The 26,097-nt window shown below is 41.6% G+C and overlaps 1 long non-coding RNA gene across 1 annotated transcript in view; it reads left to right on the forward strand.

Annotated features, from left to right (window-relative positions):
- The first annotated feature begins 7,193 nt into the window (after positions 1–7,193).
- Positions 7,194–26,097, forward strand: part of LOC143669317 (uncharacterized) — a 32,591-nt gene continuing 13,687 nt past the window's right edge. Inside the window, exon 1 of the long non-coding RNA XR_013168858.1 lies at positions 7,194–7,379. This is a non-coding gene — a long non-coding RNA (uncharacterized LOC143669317). The remainder of the gene's footprint in view (positions 7,380–26,097) is intronic.

The following is a 26,097-nucleotide window of genomic DNA, read 5'->3' on the forward strand; positions in this document are numbered from 1 at the left end:
CCCTTTGAATACGTCATTTGACAAGTCTTGGCAAATCCTTCTTGGTGAGGAAACTAACAACCAGCTAAAAATTCTTTCACAATCCAGGTGGTTTCCAATTTTTTTTTGGAACAAAATTGAAGGCAGGCCTAATCAAGTTGACATTTGATAGAAAGTGAAAAATATTTTTAAGACAAATCACTAGGTGATTTTTGACATAAAATTCCACAGACATTCAAAGAATTGAGTGACTTTGTTTTAACAAAACTTTTTCTAATCCATTTGCTTTTTTATGTAAATGAGATTTCCTAGTTCTTACATCTATAAAAATGAAAAATAGGAATAGAAATGATGTCAAATCTTTCTCCTTTTAGCAAGAAGTAATACCCATAGATGGACATGTGAACTAATTTTAAAAACACAGCCTCATTCGTCTCATTAAGAAAGACATTTCCAACCAAAAATTTCTTCTATGTCTAATCATTGTCTATAAAAATGTCAGCATATTGATATTGTTTTGATCAACTGTGTACCAGTAATTGTAATCACAGAAAATCTAAACATTTAAAGCATTATGGATATATAAAGTTAAAAATTTTCTGTTTATATACACATTTGCGTGGCAGATAATATAATGCGATGATCTATAAAAGACTTTCAAGCATAGAATGATTTCCCATTAGGACAAATTTATGTGGGAGTGATAGAATGAAGTTAGTAAGTAACAAAGCAAAATTTCTGGCTGCGAAAAAGGCTCCTGTTCAGATATTTTAAAAATAGATACTTGTGGATATCAAATCCTGGGATATTTAGATTCTGTTACTACTTCTAAAAGAGTGATATAAAGGTTGTAACAGACACATCAATATTTAATACACATTGGAAATTGAATGCTTTGCAATTATTTAAACTTAGAATATGTTACTCCTGGAATCAGGTTTAAAATGCATGAATGCATATCGATTTTTGCAAAATATTTTGAGGCTATAGAGCAAAATATAGTTGGAAGACCACTACTCTATCCCCCTTGTCATTCTCAGAAGTTGGTCCTTTGGGTTCCAGGTCCCAGCTCTGTAGGCCACACACCCCAATCCTGCCCCTAACCAACTTCTCTAGAGCCCAGGTCAGCACCCAGGCACCATGCTGTCCCCTGGGAGGGATGCTGCTGTGAAAGCTGGTCCTGGAGGCCATCTGAGGCCGGGAGGACTCACCAGAGGATTGGAGAGGGGTGGAGGGGAGAATCCAGGCCTTCCAAGACCCTGTGTCATCCCACGATGGGCACCAGAGGCCCAAGTCTTCTCCGGGGGAAACTGAAGACTGAGCAACATCCAGGGGCAAGAGACAGGTAAGGGAGCTGGTATAGTAGTCCATGAAGGAAATAGAGCTCAGAAACAGAAGTGGGCAGCCCCCTGTTTCAGGCAGTGCTCTCTAGAGAAACAGAGCTAATGAGAGACTCATGACAAAGAATTGGCTCATGTGACCATGGGTGCTGGTAAGTCTGAGTTCTGCAGGGAAGGCTGCAGCCAGAAATCCCAACTTCTGTGGATCTTGAGGCAGACATTCCTCTAATCCCTGGAACCCTGAGTTCTTGCTCTTAAGCCCTCCGACTGATTGGGTGAAGCCCATCAATGTTATAAAATGCCTGCCCAGTAACCACCAGGCCAGTACTTGACCAAACTACCAGACGCCATAACTGAGCCAAGGTGACAGGAAATTAACCATCACAGATCCTTACGTTTTCAAGGCCTGAGTAAACAAAATAACACTGTTTGACACAATAAATTTCTTTAAAAAAGAAAGATGCATTTCTAACATAGAGGGAAACATGGAGAATAGTATAAGGGTCTGTATCTGACTCATCAAAATTTAACTAATGTCCCCATTTTGACATATTTGCTTTAGTTCTCTCACAATTAACTTCTAACTCTAACAGCAATATATACATATATAAAGTTTTTTTTTTAATTTGGGAAAATTTGATAATTTAGTACAGAATGCATTTTTTAAAAGTTGCTCATTGTACCTTTGAATCTTATTTCTTAATTTCCTAGAGATAGAGTCATTGAAGCCTTCTATTTTCTCTCTCTGAGTAACTTAGCCTTTGAATCGTTATCAATAAACTCAAGAAATCCCTTTCTAGGTTATTCATTCATATCCAGCCTATGCTGACTGAAGTTGCTGAAAAAAATCGTTACTATATGTTCACTGCCTCAATGAAGGCCATTGTTAAAGTAATTTAGAACATGGTCTGTCTCCAAAATATTATGATGGCCCCCTCTTTCGGTCTGCTAATGCTACTAGAATGCAATATACCAGAAATGGAGTGGCTTTTTAAAAGGGGATTTATTAAGGTACAAATTTACATTTCTAAGACCATTAAATGTCTGAATTAAGACACCGACAATAGGATACCTTCACTCAAGAAAGGGTGATCCAGTCTAGGAATCCTTAGCAACATGGGAAGGCACATGGTCCTTCTCTCCTAGCTGGTTTCAAAAAGCTCTCTCAGCTCCTTCTGCATTTCCAGACATCTGTGTCTAGGCATCTGCTCTCTCTATCAGCTCTGAGTTCTCTCTCTTTTAAGGATTCCAATAAACTAATTAAGACCCATCTTTAATGGGTGGGCCCACATCTTCATGGAAACAACCTAATCAAAAGGTTCTACCCATAATACATCTGAACCCACAAGATTGGATTAAAAGAGCGCAGCTTTTCTGGGGTACATAACAGCTACAAACCAGCACACCCCCACACTGATTTATACCATGGCACACCGACTGTCCAATATGAGCGTGGGTGTTATATTGATAGTGAAGACTTGAGGCCCCACAGGTGAGGTCCCTAGTTGGACCCTGGACCTGCTCCCTGCAGGTGCACGCCCTGTCCATTATTCCCATGCCCCCTGGCTTTTCTCTCATCATCCATTGGCTTCAATGGCTGCATGGGATGGGAGCACTGGAGGGCGAGCCCACCCTGGGTGGGCAGCTTCACAGCTGCCCTGGCCACTGCAGGATGGATGCCGATGGACTGTAGGGGCTTAAGAGCAATACAGACCTGATGCCCAGAAAATGTCTTCTTACTGAACTGGCAACTGGGCTGGTATGTTCAAGAATACAGCTGCACAGCCTCTGGAACGAGGTCACCACTGCTGCTCCATCTGCCTTGACACTCAGAATATTAAAAATTGGCCCTGAAATAACACCACAGGACAAATGAGCAACATCGCCCTCCACCTCGTTTCCACCTCCACTTCCCTCAGGATTGCATGGACTTGGCAGAATGCAGTTCACATCTAGAACCCTTGCTGCAAGGAAGTCTAGGAAAGCTCATTTATGGATTCCCAGACTTTTGAACAAGCTGGTGGAGCTGGCCAACCCTTAGCATCCATCACAAGGTGTGTGAAAGACTGCATTTACTTTCACTGGGAGCTAGCCACGAGTTGAATGATGCTAGATCCAGAGTCTGGGATGCCCAGTTAGAAGCCTTGAGCCCATAACTTGGGAGTTATGCATTCTCAGTGCATTCATGGGGGAAGTGTTTTGGATGACAGAGGGCAGCAGTAGGTGTGCCAGTCAGACCCCTAGCAAGGGTGGGCATCCAGGCCACGCCATATCCCTTTTCACTGGTCAGCAATGGAAGGTTAAAATGGGAGAGGAAATAAAGAGACCTTCTCATTTTGCCATCAATCTACGAACAAGTACTGACTTCCTGGACCTACTTACTCCAGGCTAAACTGGAGTTATATTTATCTTTCTTGATAGAAGTAAGATGGTGCCATGGAGTTGCTATTTCTGGTTGTGTCACCTGCATTGATAATAATAAATCAATGCAAATGCTGTGCCATGATTGCTGTGGAGATGAACTGCCAGTGCGATCGTCACATAGCAGCCCTTGTCACAGTGAAAACTGGGAGAACGGTCGCCATCAGTCACTCTGAAGTGGCAATACACCAGGAGGTAATTTTGTAGTCTGAAAAATGGGAAAATTAATTCAACTCCCTGGGCACCTAACCAATAACAAATACTTTGAATGTAAGGAATTATCTAGCTCATTGGCTGTTTGTGTCTCATGGGTCACTTTTAAATAATTGAAATAAATCTGATGGTTAGTAATTGTTTTTGTTTGCTAAAGCTGCTGGAATGCAATATACCATAAATGGATTGGCTTTTTCAAAGGGGATTTATTAAGTTACAAATTTACAGTGCTAAGGCTGTGAGGATATCCGAATTAGGGCGCCCTCAGAAAGATACCTTGATTCTGAAGAAAGGCCGATGGGTCAGGGGTTCCTCTGTCACAAGGGAAGGCACATGGGAAAGTTTGCTGTCCTTCTCTCTGGTTTAAATGGCTCTTTCAGCTTCTGTTTCCACTGGCTTTCTCTCTAAGCATCTGCGGTTCCTCACTTAGTTTCTCTGGGGCAGACTCTGGGTTTAATTTCTTAGCATCTTCAAACATCTGTGTCTTGATTTCATCTTTCTACCCTCTGTGTTGGCTCTGAGCTCTCTCTCTCTCTGTGAGCTATTTTAAGGACTTCAGTGAACTAATTAAGACCCATCTTGAATGGATGGAATCACATATCCATGGAAATAATCTAATTAAAAGATCCCATCCACAACAAGTCTGCACCCACAAGATTGGATTAAAGGAACATGGCTTTTCTGGGGTACATAGCAGTTTCAAACCAGTACAGTATTAAAATGTTTTCTTGTACCCTTGTGAAACTATATAAATGATAGGTTGATATATGAAAAAAAAAATTCCAACATATTTTTAAGCTTAGTACAATGCGAGTGTGAAACCAGAAAGAGGGTTTCTTCCCATAAAACTGTTCCAATGAGACACTGAGGTGGGGTTTGATCGTCTCTCCTACACACACACACAAATGCATATGCACACACATTTTTATCTTTAACTAGTATTGGGGAGGCAATGTCACTTGATGGATATGGTCTGGATCTTGCATTCATGCTTCGCTGAGCCCTGGGACTCCACTGAAGCTACTCTACTCCCCCAGGCTTCATCGGCTCACTGGCAATTATCATTGTAACACCACTCTGAGGAGTGTGGGGGCCAAATGCATTCATGTCTATAAAGCATCTAGCACACAACATGGCACATAGCGAATACTCATTAAATGGAACCAGTTCTTGTTATTCTTACAGAATGAGTAGAAAACACATGGCAAAATTTTAATGCTCTGGAATTGTGTTCACATTTTTAAAGATTTCACTTTTGGGGAAAAGGACATTAACCATAAGCATGTATCAATATGCTATTATCAGAGTGCTTATAAATGTCTCATGAAATAATAACAGAAAAATGATGGTTACTATCAGCCCCAATGTTCAAATCTATATTTTGTAATTAACTGAGGTGCTTAAAAACAGTATCATTTCTTTTGGTACACTGTAATGACATTAAATGTAAATGTAAAAGGTACATATGAAATACAAAACTGTATAACCTGTATGCAGGAGGACAGATCATGAAAAAAGTAAAAGGATTACATGTTTTGAAAAGTGTTTTCTTCAGGAAAAGCAGCTGGAGTCTGTTTGCAAGTCTAACATTTTAAGTACAGATCTTTTTGTCCCTTGTCCTGAAGTTGTGGAAAGAAAGATCTTTCAAAGGGGAGCCAGAAAGTAATTATAGAGAAAGGAGTACTTATTCCTAAGGACTTTAATACTTCCCACCAAAAACAATAAACAAAATAGCTGTTCCCAGAATGGTGGGAGAAAGGTCTCAAGATTCAGGAAGCCCAAAGGAATACTGAGGGCTGAGAAGCAGAGTGAGCCATAGACGTGCCCAGAAAGAGATCAGAGGCCCAACAAGGCTGGTGGTTAGAGTGGACCAGGGACCAGAAAGTGGCTTCTGACCCTGTAGTCTTGGAGCCAAGTTGAGTTTCCTTGGCAGTTGGTCTCCAGAGCCTGGTGGGTGGAGAGAAATCACAGCTTGGAGAAGGGACACGTGAGACAAAGAGCACCACACCAGGACTGGCAGAGGGAAGGGCCTCATATTCCGGGATGGATGTAGAGCAGATGAACAAATGTCAATGGCCTCAGTGATTAGGACACAAGACAGAAGCACTGCAGTCACCATGGTTGCCTAAGGAGATGCAAAAAGCCTCAGAAAATTTGGAGGGAATCTTGGGAAGTCATGACCATTACAAATGTGTTGTCTTACCAGGTCAGGCCTGGAGCCCAAGAGAGGGCCAAGCTGCAGACTTCTCACCCATGCTAGAAGTGTCTCCCAGTCCTTTAATGAAAAGGCCAAATGGAAACCACTTCATGCATTCCTCCCTACTAATGGTAGCACACAAATACAGGCCAAATCAGAATCTTGCTACTTCTGTAGTATAATCTAGACTCCTCTCCATCAACTTCTACATATGCTTAATTCCCAAGATAATGAATTCTACCCATGTGTTGTTAAACATGAAACAGAGTGAAAGCAAAGAGCCAGACTTCACTGGACCCAGATGACCCTCTACATAGAGTGACCATGGTAGGAGACTGCCTACTGGAATCTCCCGGCTCCAGTCTGAGCCCTACACTAGGCAGAGGATGGTGGGCACATTTCTTAACCTGCATGGTATTCTTCATCATGGAAAGTTCAGGGATGATCTCAGCCCTGCGGGGGGTTTTGTAAGATTAAATGACCTTAGGCATAAGAAGCATTGGGGATGAGTCAGGTGCTTCATCATTGTGAGTTCCTTTCCTTGTCATCTTGACATTGGCAGAAACAGAGACCTACCAACAAGCCTGGAACCCTGACAGGCAAGAACCCCGGGCCAAAGAGTGCTTCCAATTCTGGGCTTCCAGAGCAGGCGTAAGGTCTCTGGAGTCAGACCACTCCACTCAGAACCAGCCTCCAGCTCTGTGGCCTCGGCTGAGTTGCTTGTCCTACCCATGCCTATAAATGAAGATAGTAATCCCCACTTAGCATGGCTGTTTTGAGGGTGAATTTAAGTAACCACAGAAGGCACTTGGATGATGTGAGAAGGGGAACATGGAGGCAAGGTGTGGAGACCATGTCTGGGGATTATCAGGATGACATAGTGGACTTTGGGATTGCACAACCAGGTCTTGGTCCAAGGTAGCATCAGAGGGTATCATATTGATTGCAAGGCCCCTACCAGTCCCTGTGGATGGCTTTAAATGGGTCATGGTAGCCTTCCAGGGTGGCATTGTGACATAGCCACAGAATCTGGGAATGGGGGTTTTCTGCTCTGATAAGCCATCAACCCGGTAGAGCCAGCCTCCTTGACGTCCCAATCCTCCAGGCCCATCTTTGTGATGGTTAAGTTCAGGTGTCAACTAGGACAGGTGTTGGACCCAAGTGGCCTGGTCAGGCAAGCACTAATGACTCCATTTCCAATGATCAAGATGGCATTGACAGTCCATAGGGTGAGTTGGCAAAGGAGATACTCAAAATATTACCATTAGATTCTGCTAATTGTATGTTTATACCAGTCAAGCCCCCGGGTTTAGAATGTTTTTGACACCTTTATGGAGTTTTGTAGAATTAAGGGGTATGATGATCTTGGCTAGTTTTTATTATACATGCTGCATACAGTGATGAGGGAAAGGGATGAACTGTAGGCATTCAAATGTGCAACTTAAGTGTCGTATGAATGATATAAAAGTTTCCATGTGTGCCCTGAAAGAAAATCTTATTTCCTGTGGTTGCAGATTTGAGATCTCAACCTTATAGCATGTCTGCTGTTAAAGCAAGGGCTCTGATTGGAAAATAATGGGATTCTGAAAACTAGAATGAGGATATATGGCTTGATAATGATGGCGATGAGAGATGGACTCCCTGGAATCTGCTGAGCCTTTGCTAAATAGACCTGTATTGGACTGCCCTGGGGAAAGAGCTTCCTGATTTCCAGCCTGCCTTGAAGAAACAGCTTCCCAGGCTCCAGTCTCTGCAGAGGAGTCTGTCATACAACCTCTACTTAATGAGATTAGCCCTTCAGTGCCTGCTAACTCTGTAACCACCTCCCCCAGGGAAACAGCCCTCACTCCTCTGTCTGGAGTGACTAATCCTGTTTGACCAGATGAAACTTCAATGGGATGCCCTGAGGTAATTGGCTTGAAAGACACTACTATTTCTTTCCATAGCCCACCTCAACCTCCCCTCTTTCCTTCAAGACCTGTGAATAGACTAAAGTCCCAACAGGCCCTAAAAGGTGAGGTACAAAGTGTGACCTATGATGAGGTGTGCTATACTCCAAAAGAACTACATGAGTTTTCCAATCTATATAGACAGAAATCAGGGGAATATGTGTGGGAATAGATATTAAGGGTGTGGGATGATGGTGGGAGGAATATAAAGTTGGATCAAACTGAATTTATTGATATGGGCCCACTAAGCAGAGAGCCTTCATTCAGTGTTGTAGCTTGAGGGCTTGGAAAGAGCATTAATAGTTTTTTTGGATGGTTGCCTGGAACGTGGATCAAAAGGTGCCCAATATTACCTGCAGTTGAGGTAATAGAACTGCCCTGGTATAATGTAGATAAGAGGATCCAGAGTCTTAGAAAGATAGGAATGTTAGAGTGGATTTATCATGGTAGACATGCTTACACAACCCAGCAATGTCCAGAGGACACATCTTTCACCAGAACCTTGATAAAAAAATTCATGAGACTAATTCCATCATCCCTGAAGAGCTCTGTAGTTGTCCTTCTCTTTAGGTCAGACATTACTGTAGGAACTGCTGTCACTGACCTGGAATCCTTAAACACAATGGGGATGATCAAATCCCAAGTTGGCAGAAACCATGTGGCAACAGTTAATCACCATAGGCAAGGTGGGTGTGGCCACCATAATGGACAGCAGACTCAAAGCTGCAGTCAAAATAATCTGACTTCCAGAGACCTGTGGCATTGGCTAATAGATCATAAGGTATCTAGAAGTAAAATAGATGAGCAGTCTAGTAAATTCTGGTTTGGACTATATAAGTAGAAGAATTCTAGATCAATTGAACAGAAGTCTAACATGAATTGCAAAAACAGAGTCGGGACTCCATAAAAATTTCCAGACTTGAGGCAGTTTACAAACCCAGAACCCCTTGAATTAGGGGAGGGCTGGGTACACTTGTGGAAGGACCCTGCTCCAAATTTATACTGTTAACCTTCCTCCCAGCCTTCCCCAAGATCTATGGCCTTTTACCATGGTGACTGTGCATTGGGAAAAGGAAATGATGTGATATTTTTTAGATTATTAGACACTGGCTCAGATGTGACACTAATTCCAGGAAACACAAAACATCACTCTGGCCCATCATTCAGAGTAGGGGCTTATGGAGGTCAGGTGATTGATGGAATTTTAGCCCAAGTCTGTCTCACAGTGAATCCAGTGTGTCCCTGGACCCATTCTGTTATCATTTCCCTAGTTCTAAAATGCATAATTGGAATCGACATACTAAGCAACTGGCGGAATCCCCACATTTGTTCTCTGACTCGTGGAGTGAGGGCTATTATTTAGGAAAGCCCAAGTGGAAGCCTCTAGAACTGCTCCTACCTAGCAAAATAGTGAATCAAAAGCAATGCTATATTCTAGGAGAGGTTGCAGATATTAGTGCTACTTTTAAGAACTTGAAGGATGCAGGGGTGGTGATTCTCACCACATCCCGATTCAACTCTCCTATTTGGCCTGTGCAGAAAACAGATGAGTCTTGGAGGATGACAGTGGATTAATGTAAACTTAACCAACTAGTGACTCCAATTACAGCTGCTGTTCCAGATGTGGTATCATAGCTTGAGCAAATCAACATATTGCCTGGTTACTGGTATGCAAATGCATTGATTTGGCAAATTTTTTTTTCTCAATAACTGTTAGTAAGGACCACCAGAAACAGTTTGATTTCAGCTGGCAAGGCCAGCAGTATACCTTCACTGTCCTACCTCAGGGGTAAATCAACTCTACAGCCCTATTTCACAATCTTGTCCGCAGGGACCTGATCATGTCTCCCTTCCACAAGACATCACACTGGGCCATTATATTGATGACATCATGTTGATTGGACCTAGAGAGCAAGAAGCATCGACTATTCTAGACTTATTGGTAAGACTTTGTGTGTCAGGAGATGGAAGATAAATCCAACAAAAATACAGGGGCCTTCCACCTCAGTGAAATTTCTAGGTGTCCAGCGATGCAGGGCACGTTGAGAGATCCCGTCTAAGGTAAAGGAGAAGCTGTTACATCTGGCCCCACCTATAACCAAAAAAAGAGGCACAATGCCTAGTCAGCCTTTTTGATTTTGGAGACAGCATATTCCTCATTTGGGTGTGCTACTCTGACCCATTTACCGAGTGACCAAAGAAGCTGCTAGTTTTGAGTGGAGATCACAAGAGGAGGCACTGTGACATGTCCAGGCTGCTATGCAAGCTGCTCTGCCACTAGGGCCATATGATCCAGCAGATCCAATGTGCTAGAAGTGTCAATGGCAAATAAAGATGCTGGCTGGAGCCTTTGGTATGCCTCTATAGGTAAATCACAGTGCAGACTCTTAGGATTTTGGAGCAAAGCCTTACCACCCATGGCAGACAATAGCTTTTTAGAAACAGCTTTTATCCTACTACTGGGCCTTAGTAGAGATTGAATGCTTTACCATGGGCCACCAAACTACCATGAGACCTGAGTTGCCTATCATGAGCTGGGTATTGTCTGACCCACTAAGCCATAAAGTTGAGCGTGCACAGCAGCACTCCATCATAAAATGGAAACAGTATCTAAGAGATAGGGCTTGAGCAGGTCCTGAAGGCGTAAGTTACATGAGGAAGTGGCCCAAATGCTCACTCCTGCCATATTACGTTCTCTTTCCCAGACCAGAGCTATGTCCTCTTGGGGATTTCCTTACAGTCAGCTGATTGAGGAAGAGAAAACTCAGGCCTGGTCTACAGATGGTTCTTCATGATATACAGGGACCACCCAGAAGTGGACAGCTACAGCACTACAATCCCTTTCTGGGATGTCCTTAAAGGACAGTGATGAGGGGAAATCCTTCTGGTGAGCAGAACTTTGAGCAGTGTACCTGGTTGTTTATTTTGCTTGGAAGGAGAACTGGCAAGAGGTGCCAGTAGAATGGTGGGGTGGCCTTTTGAAGACCCAATTATGGTACCAACTAGGGGATGATACCTTACAGGGCTGGGGCAGTGTTTTCCAGGAGAACATTGTTCATTTACTCTATAGTGCTCTTTCTCTCACAGCCAGATTCATGGGTCCAGGAATCGAGGGGTAGAAATGTGAATGGCACCACTCACTATCACCCCTAGTGATGCATTAGAAATATTTTTATTCTTTTTCTTGCAGCCTTAAATTCTACTCCTCTAAAGGTCTTAGTTCCAAAAGGAAAAGTGCTCCCACCAGCAGGAGACACAACAATTATTCTATTGAACTGGAAGTTAAGAGTGCCACCTGGCCACTTTGGGCTTCTCATGCCACTGAGAAGGCATGAAAGGGGATTACTGTTCTGTCTGAGGTGATTGGTCATGACTATCAAGGGGAAATAGTACTGCAACTGCACAGTGGAGCTAAAGAAGAGATTTCCTGGAATACAGGAGACCCCCTAGGGTGTTTCTTAGTACTACCATGCCCTCTGATTAAAGTCAATGGAAAACTGCAATGACTCAATGCAGGCAGGGCTACCAGTGTCCCAGAAACTTTGGAATGAAGGTTTGGGTCACCCCACTTGGCACAGAACCAGAGCCAGGTGAAGTGGTTGCTGAGGGCAAAGGGAACCTGGGATGGGTAGTAGGAAAAGTTAGTGCTGAATAGGAACTACAACCATGTGACCAGTTACAGAAACTGGTGATTGTTTGAATATTTCCTCCATTTTGTTATGAGTATGCTTGCATTTGTACATAAGTAAATACCTTGTTTTCCTGTTATCATATGACAAAAATTGTATTACTTATGTTATTGTATTTAAGTCATGAAGTTTAAGAGTGAATGTTACCTAAGGACTTGCACCCTATTCTGGAAAGATATAGTATGTTTCCAGTTGCACGCAGGTCAGTTGAGTATTGTTAGGTGAAACATATGTCTGTTACTGTGTTCTATTTGGAAATAAAGACTGTTTCAAGGTGATGTGCATAGCTGCCAAGTTGACAAGGGGTGGACTGTGATGATTAGGGTCTGGTGCCCACTTGACCAAGTGGTGATGCCTAGTTGTCTGGTCAGGCAAGCCCTGGCTTGACCATTGCTGCAAGGATATTTCATGACTGGTTGATAAACCAGAAGGCTTCTGTATTAAATCATCAGTCAGTTGATTGCATCTATGGCTAATTACATCTGTGATCAACTAAAGCATATCTTCCACCCATGAAATAATCCAATCAGTTGAAGATTTTAAGGAGGAGGAGGGACTTTTTCACTGCTTCTTTTTTTTTTTTAATTTTTTTTATTAATCAAAAAAAAGAAAAGAAATTAACACAACATTTAGAAATCATTCCATTCTACACATGCACTCAGTAATTCTTAGTATCATCACATAGATGTATGATCATCATTTCTTAGTACATTTGCATCGATTTAGGAAAAGAACTAGCAAAACAGCAGAAAAAGATATAGCATGTTAATACAGAGAAGAGAATTAAAATAATAATACTAATAAAAAATATATATATATAAAGGAAAGAGAAAAAAATAAAAACAAAAGATACAAACACACAAACAAACAAAAAACCATATTTCAGGTGCAGCTTCATTCAGTGTTCCAACCTAGTTACATTACACTTAGGTATTATTGTGCTGTCCATTTTTGAGTTTTTGTATCTAGTCCTGTTGCACAGTCTGTATCCCTTCAGCTCCAATTACCCATTATCTTACCCTGTTTCTAACTCCTGCTGGTCTCTGTTACCAATGATATATTCCAAGCTGATTCTCGAATGTTGGTTCACATCAGTGGGACCATACAGTATTTGTCCTTTAGTTTTGGGCTAGACTCATTCAGCATAATGTTCTCTAGGTCCATCCATGTTGTTACATGCTTCATAAGTTTAGTCTGTCTTAAAGCTGCATAATATTCCATCGTAGGTATACGCCACAGTTTGTTTAGCCACTCGTCTGTTGATGGACATTTTGGCTGTTTCCATCTCTTTGCAATTGTAGATAATGCTGCTATAAACACTGGTGTGCAAATGTCCGTCTGTGTCTTTGCCCTTAAGTCCTTTGAGTAGATACCTAGCAGTGGTATTGCTGGGTCATAATCCATTCTGCCATTCTATGTCTTTTGATTGGGAAATTCAGTCCATTAACTTTTAGTGTTATTACTGTTAGGATAATATTTTCCTCTACCATTTTGGCTTTTGTATTATATATATCTTATCTGATTTTCCTTCTTTCTACACTTTACTCCATACCTCTCTCTTCTGTCTTTTCGTATCTGACTCTAGTGCTCCCTTTAGTATTTCTTGCAGAGCTGGTCTCTTGGTCACAAATTCTCTCAGTGACTTTTTGTCTATAAATGTTTTAATTTCTCCTTCATTTTTGAAGGACAATTTTGCTGGATATAGGAGTCTTGGTTGGCAGTTTTTCTCTTTTAGTAATTTAAATATATCATCCCACTGTCTTCTAGCTTCCATGGTTTCTGCTGAGAAATCTACACATAGTCTTATTGGGTTTCCCTTGTATGTGACAGATTGTTTTTCTCTTGCTGCTTTCAAGATCCTCTCTTTCTCTTTGACCTCTGACATTCTAACTAGTAAATGTCTTGGAGAACGTCTATTTGGGTCTATTCTCTTTGGGGTGCGCTGCACTTCTTGGATCTGTAATTTTAGGTCTTTCATAAGAGTTGGGAAATTTTCAGTGATAATTTCTTCCATTAGTTTTTCTCCTCCTTTTCCCTTCTCTTCTCCTTCTGGGACACCCACAACACGTATATTTGTGTGCTTCATATTGTCATTCAGTTCCCTGATTTCCTGCTCAAGTTTTTCCATTCTTTTCCCTATAGTTTCTGTTTCTTTTTGGAATTCAGATGTTCCATCCTCCAGTTCACTAATTGTAGCTTCTGTCTCTTTAGATCTACCATTGTAGGTATCCATTGTTTTTTCCATTTTTTCTTCTTTGTCCTTCACTCCCATAAGTTCTGCGATTTGTTTTTTCAGATTTTCTATTTCTTCTTTTTGTTCAGCCCATGTCTTCTTCATGTCCTCCCTCAATTTATTGATTTGGTTTTTGAAGAGTTTTTCCATTTCTGTTCGTATATTCAGCATTAGTTGTCTCAGCTCCTGTATCTCATTTGAACTATTGGTTTGTTCCTTTGACTGGGCCATATCTTCAATTTTCCGAGCGTCATCCATTATTTTCTGCTGGTGTCTGGGCATTTGATCAGATTTCCCTGGGTGTGGGACTCAGCTGGTTGAAAGGTTTTTCTGTGAAATCTCTGGGCTCTGTTTTTCTTTTCCTGCCCAGTAGGTGGCGCTCGTGGCGGTCGTCTGTCTGCAGGGCAGTCGGCCCGGAAAACCGCGCGTGGAGGCGGGGGTCGCTGGCCGCCACGGCTTGGGGGAATGCTGGTCCAAATTGCCCAGCTGGCCCGAGATGCCAAGCGTGATGGGAGGACCCCGCTATCCAACATTCCCAGTCAGACCGGGGAGCCACGTGCGTGGAGGGGACCCCAGTCGCCAGCCGCCCCGGCCAGGAAAACGTGCGCCCCTCGGGTATCTCACCGCAGTGGATTCTCCCTGCCCGTTCAGCCGTTCCAGAATGGGGTACGCTGTCTTTTTGGTCTCTGTCGTGACTCCGGGAGCTGTTTCGTATTGTTTCTCTTTCTTTAGTTGCTTTTCTGGAGGAGGAACTAAGACCCGCGCGTCTTACTAAGCCGCCATCTTCTCCGGAAGTCCTTCACTGCTTCTTTAGCCAGCAAGCCTCTCCTGTGGAGTTCATCCAGACCCTTCATTGTAGCCTGCCCTGATGATTTCAGGCTTTTCTGTTCCTGTAGTTGTGTGAGACACCTTTATAAATCTTATATTTACAGATACCACCTGTTGGTTCTGTTTCTCTAGAGAACCTGAACTAATACAGATAGGGAGCCTTTACTTAAAATTAGAGACTATACTTATTTTCTCATTCTCCCACAAAAATGTAAGACCATAGAGAACAGGGATAGAGTAGAAATACCAATGCACAATAATATTTGACAAGTGCATAGCCAGGCATTCTTCTTCTGTCACTAGATTATTTCTGAGAGCTGTACTCAAGTGTTGTATCATTCATGTCTCTTTTGGAGGAAGGTGACAGGAACCAAAATTAAACAGTTTAATGAAAAAGGAAATTTATTGAATCATATCACCAAGTAACCCAAAAGATAGATCATGGCCTTAAGCAAGGCAATCAGGAACCTACACTTCTGTTTCCCTACATGTTGATGTCAGAGGTTCAAGAAAGGGATTTGTATACAGGGATTTATTGAGGTGTGTTCTTGGTATCAATATCCATGGGAGGAGTGAGGGGATTGGGAAGAGGGAGGCAGCTGATTCCCTGGGGAACACTACCCTAGCACCCTCAGGGTTGTCTTGCCTGGAGGAAAGACAGAAATTATGCACCCTTGTCCCCACATCAATCAGTCATTGGTCAGGCGGTCTCTTTGGCTAATGGCAAGTCATGAAGAGCAACTCAGCTGAGAGCCATGACCTGCCAATGTTCCCAGAAGCTGAGAAATGATTGTCCCAGTCCCGAAGGGGCAACCTGGGCAGTGTGCCATATACACCCAGTAGGACTGACTTCATTCTCAGGCAGGGTCTTTCCATGGGCCACCAAAGATGGCCACAGATGGCCAGGTTTAGCACCTGCAGTCTCTGCTGGTCAATCCAGCTAAAGTCCCAAGGAGCAATTTGGTTGGCCATATTTAACTCATATGGCCATCACTGAACCAATCATCAAACCAGGGAGATGAGCTTTACTGATTTGTTCGGTCTGGGTTGCATTCCTACTACTCCTGCAAGTAGTGGTAGTTACCACATGGAAAGGAAGATTTCAGCTCAAGAAGAAAAGGCAATGGATGCTGATGAGACAAAAATAATAACTGCCTGTCTAAGCTGCATGGCCATTATAGACTTTAGGCCAAAGTACTTCCTTAGATTGTAATCAAGAATTTGAAACAGGTTATTTGTTTTTGGTTTTGTTTGTGCAGCCCTTAGTGGACTGAAACATCAAATTGCTCAAAGTGGCCTATTTTGTCTGGTATAAATGGGACTATTTTGACTATTCTCTCTTGCCCTTCTCATCTCTGCAGTTTCTAGAGAGAATTAAACCGTACTTATCTAAGACATTCAATGTATGTAATGAATTAACCTCTCTCCAAAGTACCTATAATTGTACTAGCAATTATCTCAGGTTAAGTGAGAAAATATTCATTCCAATCATTTTGTTGCAGGGCTTAACTCTCTCACAGAATCCCTGTTGAGAAGATCACTAGGTTATTGGTCAAAGTATTCTGTTTGGTGCTACTGAACTCATCCAGGTGGTACATTTGTATTTTGATTGACACCAGTTCTCATTTAGACACAAAGTGATTGTCCTGGCCCAAGAAATCAACATCACTGAGATGAAGCAAAGCAGGAGGTTGCCACTGCCTTTTCCGTCTCCTGGTGCTGTAGCCCTCATCTCCCACTAGGAGCTTCCATCCTGATGATGTGGAGTTGTACCTAGTCAGAGAAACCCAGGATCCAGTTGTGGCAAATGGTGAACAACATATATCAAGGCCATGATTTTCTTTTCTTTCTTGAGGAGGTCATTTTGGTAAGTGCAAACCAAGAGTAGAAAATGCATAAATTGAAACTATGACCAACCTGGGCAGAGGTATTCTCAAACTCATATTGGCTTAGGAATCTAAACCTGAATTCTATGTAAGGCCAGAGATACTCTTGCTTATATCTTTTGTTCATTTATCTGTCATTTTGTAAGAGATGAGTTTCTTGGTAGCTTCTGACAAACCCCAGGAACTGATGGATATCCTTTGTTGCGCTGAGGCTCTGTAATTTTGACATGTTTTCTGGTATTACAAAATACATTTTTTTTTACATCTTTGAGTTTATGAAATTTTCTCTCCTTACTTAACTTAGCCTAAGACTGTTTTTTCATATTTACAACTCTTTATAAACACCATTTAAATGGTTAAATTGCATGCATTTTATGACTATATCAGAAATTACTTAAAATTATTTCTCCACAATTGGATATTTTGGTTATTTTTCCATTTTTCATACTTATAAAGAAGTTATACTCTAATAATTTTTGTGCGCAGGTTTGCATTTCAAATTCTTTTATTAGGAGAGAATCCTGCCAGAAAAATTACTGGATCATAGAGCATGAATATTTTTGTCCTCACTACCTTTAAAAAATTACAAATGTAATGATTGCTTATTATAAAATATTCATGAAATACAGTAGATTAGCTTTTACTTTTCTATTAAAAAATAATTAGTAAATATAACCTCCCTCACAAACAAAACTGTCACTTACTGCAATCATCTGGGCCTTTCTTTACCAATGATTATTATTCTTTTTCACTATGCTTCTATTATTTTAAGACTTCTTTCTTAATTGCATTGAATTTTGTGATCACATTATCAAGAATTATTTCAACTTAACTCTAAGCTCTACCAATTTCTTTGCACCCATTGTTTTACTTGGACTGTCTCCTTGCTTTTCTAGGAATGGGTCTTCTCCACTTGCCCAATCCACCAGGCCACAGTGGAAGCAGCCAGGCTCGGACACACGATTTTGTCCCTTGGGCTACCTACATTAGACCATGAGCATCAATCCTCAAGGAATCTGGAGTTAGATTTAGAGATTCAAGCCTCCTTTTGACTGTTTATCTTCTCTCTTGAGTGGAAGGGTGTCTTAGTTTGCCAGGGTTGCATAAAAAAGTACCACCAACTGGGTGGCTTAAACAGCAGACATCTACTCTTTCACAGTTCTGGAGAGAAATTGAAGTGCCGGCAAGGACATACCATCTGAAACCCGTGGTGGAGAGTCTTTCCTTGCCTCCTCTAGCTTCTGTAGTTGCTGGAAATTCCTGTGCTCCTGGACTTGTACTGCAGTGCTCCAATCTCTGCCTCCATCTTCACATGGCCTTCTTCCCAGTGAATGTTTGACTGTCTGTGTTCAGATTCCCTCTTCTTTTGAGGACACTGTCCTGTTGGGCTAGAGCACAGCCTAATTCAGTCTGGCCTCATCTTAACTAATTACATTTTCAAAGATCCTATTTCCAAATAGTGTTCCATTCACGGCACCAGGGGTTAGGATTTAAACATATCTTTTTGAGGGGCACAATTCAACCTATAAAAAGGTGCTATAAATTCATTCCATACCGTCTAAAATGTATTCAGATAAACAAGATTTGTAATGCCTTACTGAACTCACAAGGAAGAATGGGAAATTCTGAAATGCTGGAAACCAAGGGTAGTAAATGCAAGGGCTAAAATTATGACCACCCCAGCAGAGGTGTTTTCAAATCCAGTATTGGCTTAATAACTTGAATTCTCACATCCACATTAGGACCAGAGTCATTCTGGCTTGTGATCTATTGATTTTTGTGCCTGTGCCAGTTTGAAAGGATGTTTGTACCCTAGAAAAGCCATGTTTTAATCTTAATCCCATTTTGTAAAGGCATCTGTTTCTTCTAATACCTATTCAGTACTGTATGTTTGACACTGTAATTGGATTATCTTCCTGGAGATGTGACTCAGTCAAGAGTGGTTGTTAAACTTGATTAGATGGAGACGTTTCCAACTATTTGGGTGGGTCTTGATTACTTTATTGGAATCCTATTAAAAAAACATTTTGGAGAAAGCTGGAGATTCAGAGAGAGGAGAGAACGACAGAGCCACGAGAAAGTCACAACAGAGGATGCCACAGAACCACGAAGCAGAGTCCACCAGCCAGTGACTTTTGGAGATGAAGAAGGAAAATACTTCCCGGGGAGCTGGAGGGGAAGCTAACAGATGACACCATGTTTGCCATGTGCCCTTCCAGCAAAGAGAGAAACCCTGACTGTGTTTGCCATGTGCCTTCTCACTTGAGAGACAAACCCTGAACTTCATCAGCCTTTTTGAATCAAGGCATCTTTCCCTGGATGCCTTAGATTGGACATTTCTATAGACTTGTTTTAATTGGGACATTTTCTTGGCCTTAGAACTGCAAACAAGCAACTTATTAAATTCCCCTTTTTAAAAGCCGTTCTGTTTCTGGTATATTGCATTCTGGCAGCTAGCAAACTAGGACAGTGCCAAATAAATACAATTGGAGATATTTTACTATCTGGAAAGCCTAGTTTCTGCCATGTTACCATTTGGTAGGTATTGAATCATGTCCCCCAGAAATACATGTTCAGGTCTTAATCTGCATTTTTGTGCATTTTTGTGAACCCATTTGGAAATAGGACTTTTGAAGATGTTAATATGAGTTAAGGTGTGGGCTCATTTGTGAATTTGGTCTTCAAAGCTCCTACTTAGATGAGGCCAAATTGAATCAGGGTGGGCCTTGATGCATATTATTTGGGGGCTTTATAGGCAAAGAAAATTCAGACCCAGTCAGTAAAAGTCACTAGAAGCCAGAAGTCAGAAGAAGCCAGAGAATAAAGGAGATCAACATGGGACAAAGACAGAGACACAAGCCAAGGAACCCCAAGGACTGCAGCCAGCCAGCACCAGAATGCTATAGACTCTGGAAAAAGCATGGCCTGATGATTCGTGATGTTGGACTTCTAGTCACTGAAACCATGAAAGGAGAAATTCCTGTTGCTTAAGCCAATCCATTGTGTGGGTTTGTGCCCTCGCAAACGATGATACCACTGATTTTCATTATTTTAAATTAATCTCATTCATTTTTATCTCCAAATAAAAATCAGAATCCCTTAAAGATCCTACCTCAAATTCCATTGCAATAATGATTGGGAGTGCCATAAATCTATTAATTAATTTTAAAAAATTTATAAACACTGTGCTTCCCATCTATTCATATGATGTGTCCCCTCTAGTTATTTGTCACCTTGCACAAACCAAAGGTAATGAGCAGCATTTTTAAATCACTCTGCATTCCTGAGAAAGCCCATCTACATCATAGCGAATAAAGCTGGCCTATAGAGAGGCAAAAAGAACGAGGACATGGTGGCTGTCTTGGGAATCTTCCTGGTGTCAGTCTATTGCAGAGGCCCAACTCCAGCCCAGCTTCTGGACGCTGCGACATGTGCCCTTGAAGGGCACTTCAGATTCTTTCAGCCTCACCTGACCCTGGAGCCCTGGGCTGCTTGTCCTGACAAGTGAGTAGCTTTGGGGAGCCTCTGACTTCACATCTCCACAACAGAAAGGGCACCGCCTGTGCCTTGGTCTCATCTCTCACCTCTCACCTTCCCCTCTGGGGCTTTCCTTTGACCCCGAAGCAGGAGAAACTTCAGAATCTCTATGGTGCCCATGTATGACCACCCAGCCCAGAGGTGCAGAGAAGTCCACTTGCTATGCAGTACCATAGGTCCAACCGAGTCAGGAGCTGTTGGACAGACTGCTGACATCCAGCCCTTCATGAAGCCCCTTGCAGGGTTTTCCCATGAGATCTAGAAATCTTGTCTGTCTCTTGATATCCAGTGTTTTCCTTTCCTGGGGCCACGTTAAGAAAGCATCACAATCCAGGTGACATTAAACAACAGAAATGTATTGCCTCACAGTTCTGGAGGCCAAAAGTCTGAAACCTGCAGGGGAGGATCCTTCCTTGCCTCTTCCTGGCTTCTGGCGCTTTGTCAGAAATCCTTGGCATTCCTTGGCTTGTGGCTGCATCACTCCAAACTCTGCCTCCGTCATCACATGGCCTTCTCCCTGTCTGTCTGTGTTCAACTCTCTCCTTCTTATAAGGACACCAGTCCTATTGGATTAGGGGACATAATTCAACCTACATACCACCGGGCACCCAGATGGATAAGCTTAGCCTCGTACTGGCTCTCCCTCTTTTCATTCTTCACTCCTCCCTAGAAACAGACACTCTGATATAATGGTAGCACATATGCTTTATTTTTGTGCATAAGCTCTTTTTTGGAGGAGGGTGGTGGTGGGGCATGGGCCGGGAATCAAACCCGGGGTCCCCTGCATGGCCGGCTAACATTCTACTGCACATAAGCTTTTGTTTTAGGCTTTGGACATGGGGATGCAATCTAAGGTATATTTTGTAAATAGCTTTGCATCCTTAAAATAACTTGCCTTTTTGCCTGAACTAGACCATATAAATTCCTGTTACTTGCAAACAAAATGCAAGCACACCCTTACATTATTACTTAGTTTTCATTTATAACTGGAGAAAAATGTTTAAGAATTTTTTTTGAAAAGCATATGTGGCAGGTAGGCTCTCTGATTCCAAGCCTGGCTATGATGCTGCCCTTTGAACCCCATAGTTTGAGTGAGGATGGAGCTATGAGCTGAAGATAAAACTATGGTGTAGCTACAAGATTTGTTATCCTTAGAGGCTTGGAGAAATTGGTTTAACATTTTCAATGTCCTGTCCAACAGGTGATATGTCTAAATTTAATATGATTCACATTCTTTTGCTTTCAAATCTTTTTTTAGACATTTGTTGTTATTTTTCTTTGTTAATAATTGGGGGTCATGACTCAAAGTGGAGATGTGCCCACATCTCCCTGAAAACGAGTTATGAGAAGAAGAGATCTGGTAGGGCTTGGGAAACATAAAATGAAGATGGAGGAGGATTGGCTAGGGAAGACTTGGGACCATGATACAAAGTCTTGGCCAACCCAACAGGGAGCTTCAAAGCAAAAGCGGCCTGTGAGTGGAGTTCCACCAGCCTTTGGAGATGAAGAAGGAAAATGCCTCCCGGGGAGCTTCATGAAACAGGAAGCCAGGAGAAGAAGCTAGCAGATGATGCCATGTTCACCATGTGCCTTCTCACTTGAGAGAGAAACCCTGAACTCCACTAACCTTCTTGAACCTTTAGCTGGATGCCTTAGATTGGGCATTTCTATAGACTTGTTTTAATTGGGACATTTTCTTGGCTTTGGAACTGTAAACTAGCAACTTATTAAATTCCCCTTTTTAAAAGCCATTCCATGTCTGGTATATTGCATTCCAGCAGCTAGCAAGCTAGAACAATGATGTAACTTTTCTAGCAGTCCCATACATCTTTTTAATTCATGTTTTAAAAGATTTCCTCAACTCTATCTTCTGTTCTCCTGTATTATCTCTGTTTTTTTTCCTGGGATTGGCTATTCTGTTTCTTCATTTTGGCCTCACCTTTCCATGCCACAGTGTCTGGTGATCCCTGGAAATTTGTTTATGTTTATAAATAAGGGAAAGTGTTGATGGCTCAAGGGTTTGCCACACGTTGTGGATGTTTCCATGACAGACTTTCCCCTGAGGAGGAGAGCTACCTGTGATGCCAACCCTTCCCTCATGAATCACAGGGCCTTTGGGAGGGAGCAGGCATGACTGGGACGGTATCAACTGCCAAATGAAGCAGATTTAATCAAGGGGCCAAGATAGGGTGGGGATGGTTCAGAGAATTTCTTTCCTGGGTGTAGTTCAAAGCAGGCTCGTTCTTTGTTTTGCTTTGTCCCAGAAGACAGGGATCTTACTTTCCCAGGAGAGTTTCCTCCTGGCCTTAATCCAGGGAACAGGATTAAGAAAGGAAAAATACACAGTCCAGAAGACTGGCCCAGATGTTCCAAGTTTTTAATTATCTTCTCTGACTGCCCCATGGTCTCTTTTTGGTTCCTACCTTTTCTTACTCCAAGCTTAGAGTTCCATTGGCATTCTCACTTCTGTTGCAGAATTCTCCAATCCCATTTCTGTTTTGTACTGCATATCCTTATTTTGGCTTCCTTGTTGATTTGGTCTTATCTGCTTTCTTTCTTCCAGAAATTCTTTAAAATTTCTAGTCAGACAATGACACTCTTCCATGTATCTTTTCTAGAATTCAATGGGCAGTGGGGCGAAAAATGATAACATGCCATCTGTTCTGGTTTGCTAGCTGCTGGAATTCAATATACCAGAAACATAATGGCTTTTAAAAAGGGGAATTTAATAATTTGCTAGTTTATAGTTCCAAGGCCAAGAAAATGTCCCAATTAAAACAAGTCTTTAGAAATGTCCAATCTAAGGCATCCAGGGAGAGATACCTTGGTTCAAGAAGGCCAATGAAATTCACAGTTTCTCTTTCAAGTGGAAGGGCACATGGCCAACATGGTCAGGGTTCCTCTCTCATCTGGAAGGGCACATGGTGAACACAGTCATCTGCTAGCTTCTTCTCTTGGCTTCCTGTTTCATGAAGCTCCCCGGAAGGCATTTTCCTTCTTCATCGCCAAAGGTCGCTGGCTGGTGGACTCTGCTTCCGTGGCTATGTCATTCTGCTCTCTTCTCTCTGAATCACTTTTCTCCAAAATGTTTTCTCTTTTATAGGACTTCAGAAACTAATCAAGATGCACCCAAATGGGTGGAGACATGTCGTTACCTAATCCAGTTTAACAACCACTCATGATCAAATCACATCTAAAGGGAGATGATCTGATTACAGTTTCAAACATTCAGTATTGAACAGGGATTATTCTGCCTTTACAAAATGGGATTTAGATTAAAACATGGCTTTTCCTGGGGACATACACCCTTTCAAACCAATACACCATCTTAGTCTAGAAGTTTTCAAGAGCTTTGTAAGTTTGTTAAAAACTCCATATATAAATTCCAGAAAGCTTTACCAACTTACATTTCAATGAGCTGCATTTCAGTGGGAATATGTCACTATGCTATGTCCAAAATTGGGTTTTATTAAACAACAAACACCTACAGAGACAACTTATCTAATTTTAGGGATATGGTATCTATGTTTATGACGTACAATCATCTTTAGTAAGGTGGAATTTTTATTCTTTTTACTATGAAAAATAGATCAAACATATACCAAAGTAGAGAGAATTGTATCAAGGATTGTTACCCACCTTCAACCTTTACCAATTATTTCACTGATCAAGTTGGAACATTTTGTGAAAAAAATATGTTAGCTATTGTATTTCTTTGTGAATTGACTACTTATAGCTTCTGATTATTTGTCTTCTGGGATTTTGATGTTTTTCTTGTGAAAAAGTATGAATTTCTTAGAAATCAAGGTAATTTCTCCTTTGTTATAATCATCGCAAATGTTTCTGTTACAATATTTTCCATCTGATTCTCTATTTTACCTTACCTAGTTTATAATATTTGTTTGGTAAATAGAACGAGGTGAGGATTTGCTATGATTTTAAAAATTTGTTAATTCAACAACACTATCTTTTATAAAAAAAGGTTTAACATAGTCTTTATTTTGGCATAATATTATACGTTAACAAAATTTGTAAATATTTTCTAGGTTTCCATATTTAAATTTTTTAAGTACAAGGAAGTTTATTGCAGTATTTGCTTTTTAAAATAAGATTTGTTTTAGAACAGTTATAGAATTATAAAAGATTTACCAAAGATGGTACGAAGAGTTCCCATAGACCCTCTCATGGTCAGGTTCATGTACCAACTTGGCCAAGTGGTGGTACCCATTTGTCTGGTTGGGCAAGTGCTGCCCTGTCTGTTGCTATGAGGACATTTCATAGAATTAAGTCATGATCACATTGGCTGCATCCACAGCTGATTCCATTTGTAATCAGCCAAGGGAAGTGTCTTCTGCAAGGAGTGATGTTTAATCTAATCAATGGAAGGCTTTTAAGGAGGATTCAGAAGAGACAGTCTCTCTGTTTTGGCTGGCCAGCCTCTCCTGCAGAGTTCATTCAGACCCTCCATCAGAGTCATCAGCTTCACAGCCTGCCTTACAGATTTTGGACTCTTTGTTCCCGGGGTTACATGAGACACTTTTATAAGTTTTCTATTTATGGATATTTCCTGTTGATTCTGTTTCTCTAGAGAGCCCTAACTAATACAGACCCTGCACCCAGTTTTGTCTGTTATTAATACCTTACATTCTTACGGGACATCTGTCATGATGAATGAATCAATATTGATCCATGTTATGGGTTGACCCATATCTCCCCCAAAAGACACCTAACATCTGGTCCTATGAATGTGACCTGATTTTGAAATAGAGTTCTTGAGGAAGTGTTTAGTTAAAATGAGTCCAGTCTGGATTAGGCTGGGCTGTGACCCAATAAAAATAAGAAGGGGAGAACTGAACACAGACACTGGAGGCAGGCAATGCCGTGGGTTGCCGGAAGCCCCCGCCAGAAGCCAGGAGAAGGGCAGGAAACAGATTTTTTCCCAAAGACTTCAGAGGGTGTGTGACCCTGCTGCCACCTTGATTTTGGATTTCTGGCCTCCAGAACTTTGAGAAAATAAGTTTCTGTTGTTTTAAGCCATTTAGTTTGTGGGATTTTGTTATGGCAGCCCTAGCTAACTGAGATAATACATTATTAACTAAAGTTCTTACTTTATTCAGATTTCCTTGCTTTTTACTTAAATGTCCCCTTTCTGTCCCAGGATCTCATCCAGGCTCCCACATTACATTTAGTCATCTTGTCGCCTTAGGCTCCTCTGGGTCATGACGGTTTCCTAGACTTTCCTTGTTTTTCTGATGACCTTGACAGCTTTGAAAAGTCGAGTATTGTGAAAAAAAGGTCCCTCGGTTGGGGTTGGTCTGAGGTTTTTTCATGGTTAGACTGAAGTTCTGGGTTTTTGGGGAGGAAACCACCGAAGTGAAGGGCCATGTTCATCACATCACATCCAAGGCGCAGACTATCATCACGACTCATCATGTTGATGCTCACCTGAGCACCTGGCTGAGGTCGTGCTTCTCAGCTCTCTCCATGCAACGTGATTCTTTCTTCCTCCTTTCCATGCTGTATGTCCTCTTTGGAAGAAAGTCATTGTGTAGAGTCCGCTCTTAGGCAGTGGAGATTATGCTCCACCTCCTTAGGGGGCGGGGCATCTACATGAATTATATAGGTTCTTCTGCACGGGAGATTTCTGTCTTCTCCCACGTCTGTCTGTCTGTCTATCTATCTTCTAGCAATCACCTATATCTATCTATCTATCTATCTATCTATCTATCTATCTATCTATCTATCTATCTATCTATCTATCTATCTATCTATCTATCTATATCAGTATGGATCACGAATATTTATTTTATACTTTGGGCTATTAT

Source organism: Tamandua tetradactyla, chromosome 25 (genome assembly GCF_023851605.1).
Source record: "Tamandua tetradactyla isolate mTamTet1 chromosome 25, mTamTet1.pri, whole genome shotgun sequence".
NCBI classification, from domain to species: Eukaryota; Metazoa; Chordata; class Mammalia; order Pilosa; family Myrmecophagidae; genus Tamandua; species Tamandua tetradactyla.